The following is a 10,161-nucleotide window of genomic DNA, read 5'->3' as shown; positions in this document are numbered from 1 at the left end:
TCATTGGCAGCAGAGAACTGGAAGGAGAGGCGTCCAAAGGAAGAATTGGTTTTGGGGGTGACTAGAGAGATATATCTGCTGGAGCGCGTGCTACGGGTAGGTGCTGCTATGGTGACCAGCGAGCTGAGATAAGGGGGGACTTTACCTAGCAGGGTCTTGTAGATGACCTGGAACCAATGGGTTTGGCGACGAGTATGAAGCGAGGGCCAGCCAACGAGAGTGTACAGGTCGCAGTGGTGGGTAGTATATGGGGCTTTGGTGACAAAACGGATGGCACTGTGATAGACTGCATCCAATTTATTGAGTAGGGTTTTGGAGGCTATTTTGTAAATGACATCACCGAAGTCGAGGATTGGTAGGATGGTCAGTTTTACAAGGGTATGTTTGGCAGCATGAGTAAAGGATGCTTTGTTGCGGAATAGGAAGCCAATTCTAGATTTGACTTTGGATTGGAGATGTTTGATGTGGGTCTGGAAGGAGAGTTTACAGTCTAACCAGACACCTAGGTATTTGTAGTTGTCCACATATTCTAAGTCAGAGCCGTCCAAAGTAGTGATGTTGGACAGGCGGGCCGGAGCAGGCAGCGATCGGTTGAAGAGCATGCATTTGGTTTTACTTGTATTTAAGAGCAGTTGGAGGCCACGGAAGGAGAGTTGTATGGCATTGAAGCTCGCCTGGAGGGTTGTTAACACAGTGTCAAAAGAAGGGCCAGAAGTATACAGAATAGTGTCGTCTGCGTAGAGGTGGATCAGAGAATCACCAGCAGCAAGAGCGACATCATTGATGTAAACAGAGAAGAGAGTCGGTCCAAGAATTGAACCCTGTGGCACCCCCATAGAGACTGCCAGAGGCCCGGACAACAGACCCTCCGATTTGACACACTGAACTCTATCAGAGAAGTAGTTGGTGAACCAGGCGAGGCAATCATTAGAGAAACCAAGGCTGTCGAGTCTGCCAATGAGGATGTGGTGATTGACAGAGTCAAAAGCCTTGGCCAGGTCAATGAATACGGCTGCACAGTATTGTTTCCTATCGATGGCGGTTACGATATCGTTTATGACCTTGAGCGTGGCTGAGGTGCACCCATGACCAGCTCTGAAACCAGATTGCATAGCGGAGAAGGTGTGGTGTGATTCGAAATGGTCGGTAATCTGTTTGTTGACTTGGCTTTCGAAGACCTTAGAAAGGCAGGGTAGGATAGATATAGGTCTGTAGCAGTTAGGGTCAAGGGTGTCCCCCCCTTTGAAGAGGGGGATAACCGCAGCTGCTTTCCAATCTTTGGGTATCTCAGACGACACGAAAGAGAGGTTGAAGAGGCTAGTAATAGGGGTGGCAACAATTTCAGCAGATAGTTTTAGAAAGAAAGGGTCCAGATTATCTAGCCCGGCTGATTTGTAAGGGTCCAGATTTTGCAGCTCATTAAGAACATCAGCTGACTGTATTTGGGAGAAAGAGAAATGGGGAAGGCTTGGGCGAGTAGCAGAGGGGAGGGCAGTGCTGTTGTCCCGGGTAGGGGTAGCCAGGTGGAAAGCATGGCCAGCCGTAGAAAAATGCTTATTGAAATTCTCAATTATAGTGGATTTGTCGGTGGTGACAGTGTTTCCTATCTTCAGGGCGGTTGGAAGCTGGGAGGAGGTGTTCTTATTCTCCATGGACTTTACGGTGTCCCAGAACTTTTTTGAATTTGTGTTGCAGGAAGCAAATTTCTGCTTGAAAAAGCTAGCCTTGGCTGTTCTAACTGCCTGTGTATATTGGTTTCTGGCTTCCCTGAAAAGTTGCATATTACGGGGGCTGTTCGATGCTAATGCAGAACGCCATAGGATGTTTTTCTGTTGGTTAAGGGCAGTCAGGTCAGGAGAGAACCAAGGGCTATATCTGTTCCTGGTTCTAAATTTCTTGAATGGGGCATGCTTATTCAAGATGGTGAGGAAGGCATTTTTAAAAAATGACCAGGCATCCTCTACTGACGGGATGAGATCAATATCCTTCCAGGATACCCCGGCCAGGTCAATTAGGAAGGCCTGCTCGCTGAAGTGTTTCAGGGAGCGTTTGACAGTGATGAGTGGAGGTCGTTTGACCGCTGACCCATTACGGATGCAGGCAATGAGGCAGTGATCGCTGAGATCTTGGTTAAAAACAGCAGAGGTGTATTTGGAGGGCAAGTTTGTTAGGATGATATCTATGAGGGTACCCGTGTTTACGGAATTGGGGTGGTACCTGGTAGGTTCATTAATAATTTGTGTGAGATTGAGGGCATCAAGCTTAGATTGTAGGGTGGCTGGGGTGTTGAGCATGTTCAAATTTAGGTCGCCTAGCAGCACGAGCTCTGAAGATAGATGGGGGGCAATCAGTTCACATATAGTGTCCAGAGCACAGCTGGGGGCAGAGGGTGGTCTATAGCAGGCGGCAACGGTGAGAGACTTGTTTTTAGAGAGGTGGATTTTTAAAAGTAGAAGTTCAAATTGTTTGGGAACAGACCTGGATAGTATAACAGAACTCTGCAGGCAGTCTTTGCAGTAGATTGCAACACCGCCCCCTTTGGCCGTTCTATCTTGTCTGAAAATATTGTAATTGGGGATAAAAATGTCTGAATTTTTGGTGGTCTTTCTAAGCCAGGATTCAGACACGGCTAATACATCCGGGTTGGTAGAGTGTGCTAAAGCAGTGAACAAAACAAACTTAGGGAGGAGGCTCCTAATGTTAACATGCATGAAGCCAAGGCTATTACGGTTACAGAAGTCATCAAAAGAGAGCGCCTGGGGAATAGGAGTGGAGCCAGGTACTGCAGGGCCTGGATTCACCTCTACATCACCAGAGGAACAGAGGAGAAGTAGGATAATAGTACGGCTAAAAGCTATGAGAATTGGTCGCCTGGAGCTACCAGAGCAGAGAGTAAAAGGAAGTTTCTGGGGGCGATAAAATAGTTTAAAGGAATAATGTACAGACAAAGGTATGGTAGGATGTGAATACAGTGGAGGTAAACCTAGGTATTGAGTGATGATGAGAGAGATCTTGTCTCTAGAAACATCATTGAAACCAGGTGATGTCATCGCATATGTGGGTGGTGGAACTGCAGGGTTGGATATGGTATAGAGAGCAGGGCTAGAATCTCTACAGTGAAATAAGCCAATAAACACTAACCAGAACAGCAATGGACAAGGCATATTTACATTAAGGAGAGGCAAGCTTAATCGAGTGATAAATAAGGGTCCAGTGAGTAGAGGTTGGTTGGGGTCGTGGCGATCCAGACAGCTGGCCGGGTATATGGCTATCGGTAGCAGCATAGGATGGAGGTCTGTTTGTAGATACCTCGTGCGTTTCCGTCGGTAGGTTCCGTGTAGTGGGGTTTTGTTCAGATAGCAGCCGATAAGACAGCTAACGATTAGCGGGCCTCAGATGAGCGTTCAGGTAACGCCGGGACGGAGGTGCCGGTTGGATAAATCCCTCGGGCAGATAACGTCGGCAGTCAGTCGTGAAGGCCCGGTGGGGTTCCGTATCTGCAGCAGCAACAAAGAAGCGGGTCCGGATGGTGATGGAACTCCTCAGCTGGCTAGCTCCAGCATGATTTGAGTTAGCTCCGGGGTCGACGTAAGCCAATAGTCACACGGTATGCAGCTAGCTAGCTGCGAAATCAAGGTGCAAAATAGAGGCTGAGGCTGCGGTTGGAATCCGGGGAAACTGAGAGAAAAAAAGTCCCGGAATGCTCCGGTCCGAGTCGCGTTGCACTAAAGTGCCGGTAGATTATCGAGCTAGAGGAATAGCTGATGACCGCAAAACGTGGGCAGCTGAAACACCAACGCTAGCCAGCAAACCGGCTAATTTCGGGGCAGCTACAGATTAGCTTCTGGCTAGCTATCGGAGTAGCTTCTGGATTAGCTTTCAGGCTAGCTTCTGAATTAGCCCCTGGCTATCTTCCACGATGGATTTTCAGATTGAGGTTAATAGTACTTATTGTAATTGGTGAAGCGGGTTGCAGGAAAGCTTTTGCAGGAAAGCTTTTGTAGTTGAGTTCTTGGATAATAAAATAAATAAAAGATATGTGAAGAAAAGGTGTAAATATATATATCTATACAGGACACGACACGACAACACGGAAAAATACGTCTGAACTGCTAAGCTACCTTGGACATCTCTCTCTTTCTCTCCCTCTCTCTCTCTCCCTCTCTCCCTCTCTCCCCCTCTCCCTCTCTCCCTCTCTCCCTCTCACCCTCTCAATTTCAATTTCAATTTAAGGGCTTTATTGTAATGGGAAACATATGTAAGTGAAATAGTAAATAAACAAAGGTGAAATAAACAATAGAAAAATAGGTTCCAAAGGAATAGAGTAACATTTCAAATGTCATGTTATGTATATATACAGTGTTGTAACGATGTGCAAATAGTTAAAGTACAAACGAGGAAATTCAAATAAATATGGGTTGTATTTACAGTGGTGCTTGTTCTTGTGGCAACAGGTCACAAATCTTGCTGCTGTGATGACACACTGTGGTATTTCACCCAGTAGATATGGGAGTTTATCAACATTGGATTTTTTTTCAAATTCTGTGTCGGTCTGTGTAATCTGAGGAAAATATGTGTCTGTAACGGTCCTGACCTGTTTTATGTTGTGTTTGTATGTGTTTATGGTCAGGGCGTGTGTTTTGGGTGGGCAGTCTATGTTTTCTGTTTCTATGTTGGTTTTGGGTTGCCTGGTATGGCTCTTAATTAGAGGCAGGTGGTTTGCGTTTTCCTCTAATTAAGAGTCATATTTAGGTAGGGTGTTCTCACTGTTTGTTGGTGGGTGATTGTCTTCCGTATCTGTGTTATGTCTTGCACCATACGGGACTGTTCGGTTGTTCGTTTCGTTTCGATGTAGTCTGTTCCTGTCCGTGAGTTTTACGTTTTAGTTAAGTAAGTTCATGTTCAGGTTTTTTCGTCTAAGTCGTTTTCTTGTTTTGTAATTTTGAAAGTGTTTTGTTTTTCGTGTTGCCATCGTCGTTAATAATAAAAAGATGGCTTATTTCCCGAATGCTGCATTTTGGTCTGATGATCCTTCTCTCCTCTCCTCGTCCGAGGATGAGGAGAACGACAGCCCTTACAGAATCACCCACCAAACTAGGACCAAGCGGCAAGGGAGTGCTCAACAGAGCAACAAGGACCTGCCAGAGTCCCTCAGCCAGGACCTGCCAGAGTCCCTCAGCCAGGACCTGCCAGAGTCCCTCAGCCAGGACCTGCCAGAGTCCCTCAGCCAGGACCTGCCAGAGTCCCTCAGCCAGGACCTGCCAGAGTCCCTCAGCCAGGACCTGCCAGAGTCCCTCAGCCAGGATCTGCCAGAGTCCCTCAGCCAGGACCTGCCAGAGTCCCTCAGCCAGGACCTGCCAGAGTCCCTCAGCCAGGATCTGCCAGAGTCCCTCAGCCAGGATCTGCCAGAGTATTTCAGCCGGGACCTGCCCCTTGTCCCGGTGCTGCCCCTTATCCCGGTGCTGCCCCTTGTCCCGGTGCTGCCCCTTATCCCGGTGCTGCCCCTTGTCCCGGTGCTGCCCCTTATCCCGGTGCTGCCCCTTATCCTGGTGCTGCCCCTTATCCTGGTGCTGCCCCTTATCCTGGTGCTGCCCCTTGTCCAGGTGCTGCCCCTTGTCCCGGTGCTACCCCTTGTCCCGGTGCTGCCCCTTGTCCCGGTGCTGCCCCTTCTCCCGGTGCTGGCCGTTCATTTAGGGGATGTTAGTTTTAGGGTGGTCATTGGGAGGGGAAGACAGAAGCGGGGAGTGACTATGGTGGTGTGGGGACAGCGTCCAGAGCCGGAGCCACCACCATGGTCAACTGCCCACCCAGACCCTCCCCTGGACTTTGTGCTGGTGCGCCCGGCGTTCGCACCTTGAGGGGGGGGTTCTGTAACGGTCCTGACCTGTTTTATGTTGTTTTTGTATGTGTTTATGGTCAGGGCGTGTGTTTTGGGTGGGCAGTCTATGTTTTCTGTTTCTATGTTGGTTTTGGGTTGCCTGGTATGGCTCTTAATTAGAGGCAGGTGGTTTGCGTTTTCCTCTAATTAAGAGTCATATTTAGGTAGGGTGTTCTCACTGTTTGTTGGTGGGTGATTGTCTTCCGTATCTGTGTTATGTCTTGCACCATACGGGACTGTTCGGTTGTTCGTTTCGTTTCGATGTAGTCTGTTCCTGTCCGTGAGTTTTACGTTTTAGTTAAGTAAGTTCATGTTCAGGTTTTTTCGTCTACGTCGTTTTCTTGTTTTGTAATTTTGAAAGTGTTTTGTTTTTCGTGTTGCCATCGTCGTTAATAATAAAAAGATGGCTTATTTCCCGAATGCTGCATTTTGGTCTGATGATCCTTCTCTCCTCTCCTCGTCCGAGGATGAGGAGAACGACAGCCCTTACAGTGTCCAATATGGTCATACATTTGGCAGGAGGTTAGGGAGGTGCAGCTCAGTTTCCACCTCATTTTGTGGGCAGTGTGCACATAGCCTGTCTTCTCTTGAGAGCCAGGTCTGCCTACAACGGCCTTTCTCAATAGCAAGGCTATGCTCACTGAGTCTGTACATAGTCAAAGCTTTCCTTAAGTTTGGGTCAGTCACAGTGGTCAGGTATTCTGCCACTATGTACCCTCTGTTTAGGGCCAAATAGCATTCTAGTTTGCTCTGTTTTTTTGTTAATTCTTTCCAATGTGCCAAGTAATTATCTTTTTGTTTTCTCATGATTTGGTTGGGTCTAATTGTGCTGTTGTCCTGGGGCTCTGTGGGGTGTGTTTGTGTTTGTGAACGGAGCTCCAGGACCAGCTTGCTTAGGGGACTCTTCTCCAGGTTCATCTCTCTGTAGGTGATGGCTTTGTTATGGAAGGTTTGGGAAACACTTCCTTTTAGGTGGTTCTAGAATGTAACAACTCTTTTCTGAATTTTGATAATTAGTGTTTTTCGCCAATATTTGGGCTGTGAGAAGGAATCCTCTGAGTGAGAAGTGGTGTGGAGTGCAACAGGCTCTTCACTGTGTGTGTGTCTGTGACTAGCTTCAACAACTCACCGTCTATTTACATGCTGAGAGAGCAGAGACAGACTGGCGTTGTAGGTCTTACAGGTGTAATGTGCAGGGTAATCCTCACATTGCTGATGTCTTATGGAATCAGTTGCTTTAGAATGGATAGAACACTCTGAAAAGATAACAGCATGATAATACGATAATATAATAAGACAACAGCCCGATAATAAGATAATAAGACAACACCCTGATAATAAGATAATAAGATAACAGGCTGATAATAAGATAACAGCCTGATAATAATATAATAAGATAACAGGCTGATAATAAGATAATAAGATAACAGGCTGATAATAAGATAATAAGACAACAGGCTGATAATAATATAATAAGATGACAGCCCGATAATAAGATAATAAGATAACATCCTGATAATAAGATAATAAGACAACAGGCTGGTAATAATATAATAAGATAACAGCCTGATAATAGGATAATAAGACAACAGCCTGATAATAAGATAATAAGATAACAGCCGGATAATAAGATAATAAGATAACCGCCTGATAATAAGATAACACCCTGATAATAAGATAATAAGACAACAGGCTGATAATAAGATAATAAGATAACAGGCTGATAATAAGATGATAAGATAACAGGCTGATAATAAGATAATAAGATAACAGGCTGATAATAAGATAATAAGATAACAGGCTGATAATAAGATAATAAGATAACAGGCTGATAATAAGATAATAAGACAACAACCTGATAATAAGATAATAAGACACCATCCTGATAATAAGATAATAAGACAACAGGCTGATAATAAGATAATAAGATAACAGGCTGATAATAAGATAACAGCCTGATAATAATATTTATAAGACAACAGGCTGATAATAAGATAATATGATAACAGGCTGATAATAAGATAACAGCCTGATAATAATATAATAAGATAACAGGCTGATAATAAGATAATAAGATAACAGGCTGATAATAAGATAATAATATAACAGGCTGATAATAAGATAATAAGATCACAGGCTGATAATAAGATAATAAGATAACAGGCTGATAATAAGATAATAAGATAACAGGCTGATAATAAGATAATAAGATAACAGGCTGATAATAAGATAACAGGCTGATAATAAGATCACAGGCTGATAATAAGATAATAAGATAACAGGCTGATAATAAGATAATAAGATAACAGGCTGATAATAAGATAATAAGATAACAGGCTGATAATAAGATAATAAGATAACAGGCTGATAATAAGATAACAGGCTGATAATAAGATAACAGGCTGATAATAAGATAATAAGATAACAGGCTGATAATAAGATAATAAGATAACAGGCTGATAATAAGATAATAAGATAACAGGCTGATAATAAGATAATGAGATAACAGGCTGATAATAAGATAATAAGATAACAGGCTGATAATAAGATAACAGGCTGATAATAAGATAATAAGATAACAGGCTGATAATAAGATAATAAGATAACAGTCTGATAATAAGATAATAAGATAACCGCCTGATAATAAGATAATTAGATAACAGCCTGATAATAAGATAATAAGACAACAGGCTGATAATAAGATAATAAGATAACAGGCTGATAATAATATAATAAGATAACATCCTGATAATAAGATAATAAGATAACATCCTGATAATAAGATAACAGGCTGATAATAAGATAATAAGATAACAGCCTGATAATAAGATAATAAGATAACAGCCTGATAATAAGATAATAAGATAACAGGCTGATAATAAGATAATAAGATAACAGGCTGATAATAAGATAATAAGATAACAGCCTGATAATAAGATAATAAGATAATAGCCTGATAATAGGATAATAAGATGACAGCCTGATAATAAGATAATAAGATAATAGCCTGATAATAAGATAATAAGATAATAGCCTGATAATAAGATAATAAGATGACAGCCTGATAATAAGATAATAAGATAATAGCCTGATAATAAGATAATGAGATGACAGCCTGATAATAAGATAATAAGATAACAGGCTGATAATAAGATAACAGTCTGATAATAAGATAACAACATGATAATAAGACAACAGCCTGATAATAAGATAATAAGATAATAGCCTGATAATAATATAATAAGATAACAGCCTGATAATAAGACAACAGCCTGATAATAAGATAATAAGATAATAGCCTGATAATAAGATAATAAGATAATAGCCTGATAATAATATAATAAGATAACAGCCTGATAATAAGATGACAGCCTGATAATAAGATAATAAGATAACAGTCTGATAATAAGATCACATCCTGATAATAAGATGACAGCCTGATAATAAGATAATAAGATAACAGTCTGATAATAAGATCACATCCTGATAATAAGATGACAGCCTGATAATAATATAATAAGATGACAGCCTGATAGTAAGATAATAGCCTGGGTACCAGTCTGCTGTGCTGTCATCCTGTGACACAGAATACAATGAGTGGGAGTTTTAGCACAAACCGTTCTGGATTTCAGTCTATATAATATACACTCAACAAAAATCTAAATGCATCATGTAAAGTGTTGGTCTCGTTTTTCACGAGCTGAAATAAAACATTTTTTTCCAAAAATATTATTTCTGAAAATATTTGTGCGCGCATTGGTTTACATCCCTTTTAGAGAGCTATTTTTGTTTTGTTTCTTTTTACCTGACAGGTGTGGAATATTAAGAAGCTGATTAAACAGCATGACCATTACACAGGTGCACCTTGTGCTGGGGACCAAAAACATTTGCCAATCAATGATGTGCAGTTTTGTCACACAACACAATACCACAGATGTCTCGAGTTTTGAGGGAGTTTGCAATTGCCACGTTGACTACTGGAATGTCCTGTACACCAGAGCTGCTCCAATGTCATTTTAGAGAATTTGGCATTAGACCATGTGTAACCACGCCAGCCCAGGACTTCCACATCTGGCTTCTTCACCTGCAGGATCGTCTGAGACCAGCCACCCGGACAACTGATGAATGTGGATTCTTTCTGTCGGTAATCAAGCCCATTTGTGGGGAAATACTCGTTCTGAATGATAGTGCCTGACATGGTGGCAGGTAGCCTAGTGGTTAGAGTTTTGGGCCAGTAACTAAAAGGTTGCTGGATCGAATCCCTGAGCTGACGAGATGAAAAT

This window comes from Salvelinus fontinalis, chromosome 7 (genome assembly GCF_029448725.1).
Source record: "Salvelinus fontinalis isolate EN_2023a chromosome 7, ASM2944872v1, whole genome shotgun sequence".
In the NCBI taxonomy this organism is placed as follows: Eukaryota; Metazoa; Chordata; class Actinopteri; order Salmoniformes; family Salmonidae; genus Salvelinus; species Salvelinus fontinalis.
Note: the sequence above shows the minus strand (reverse complement) of the source record.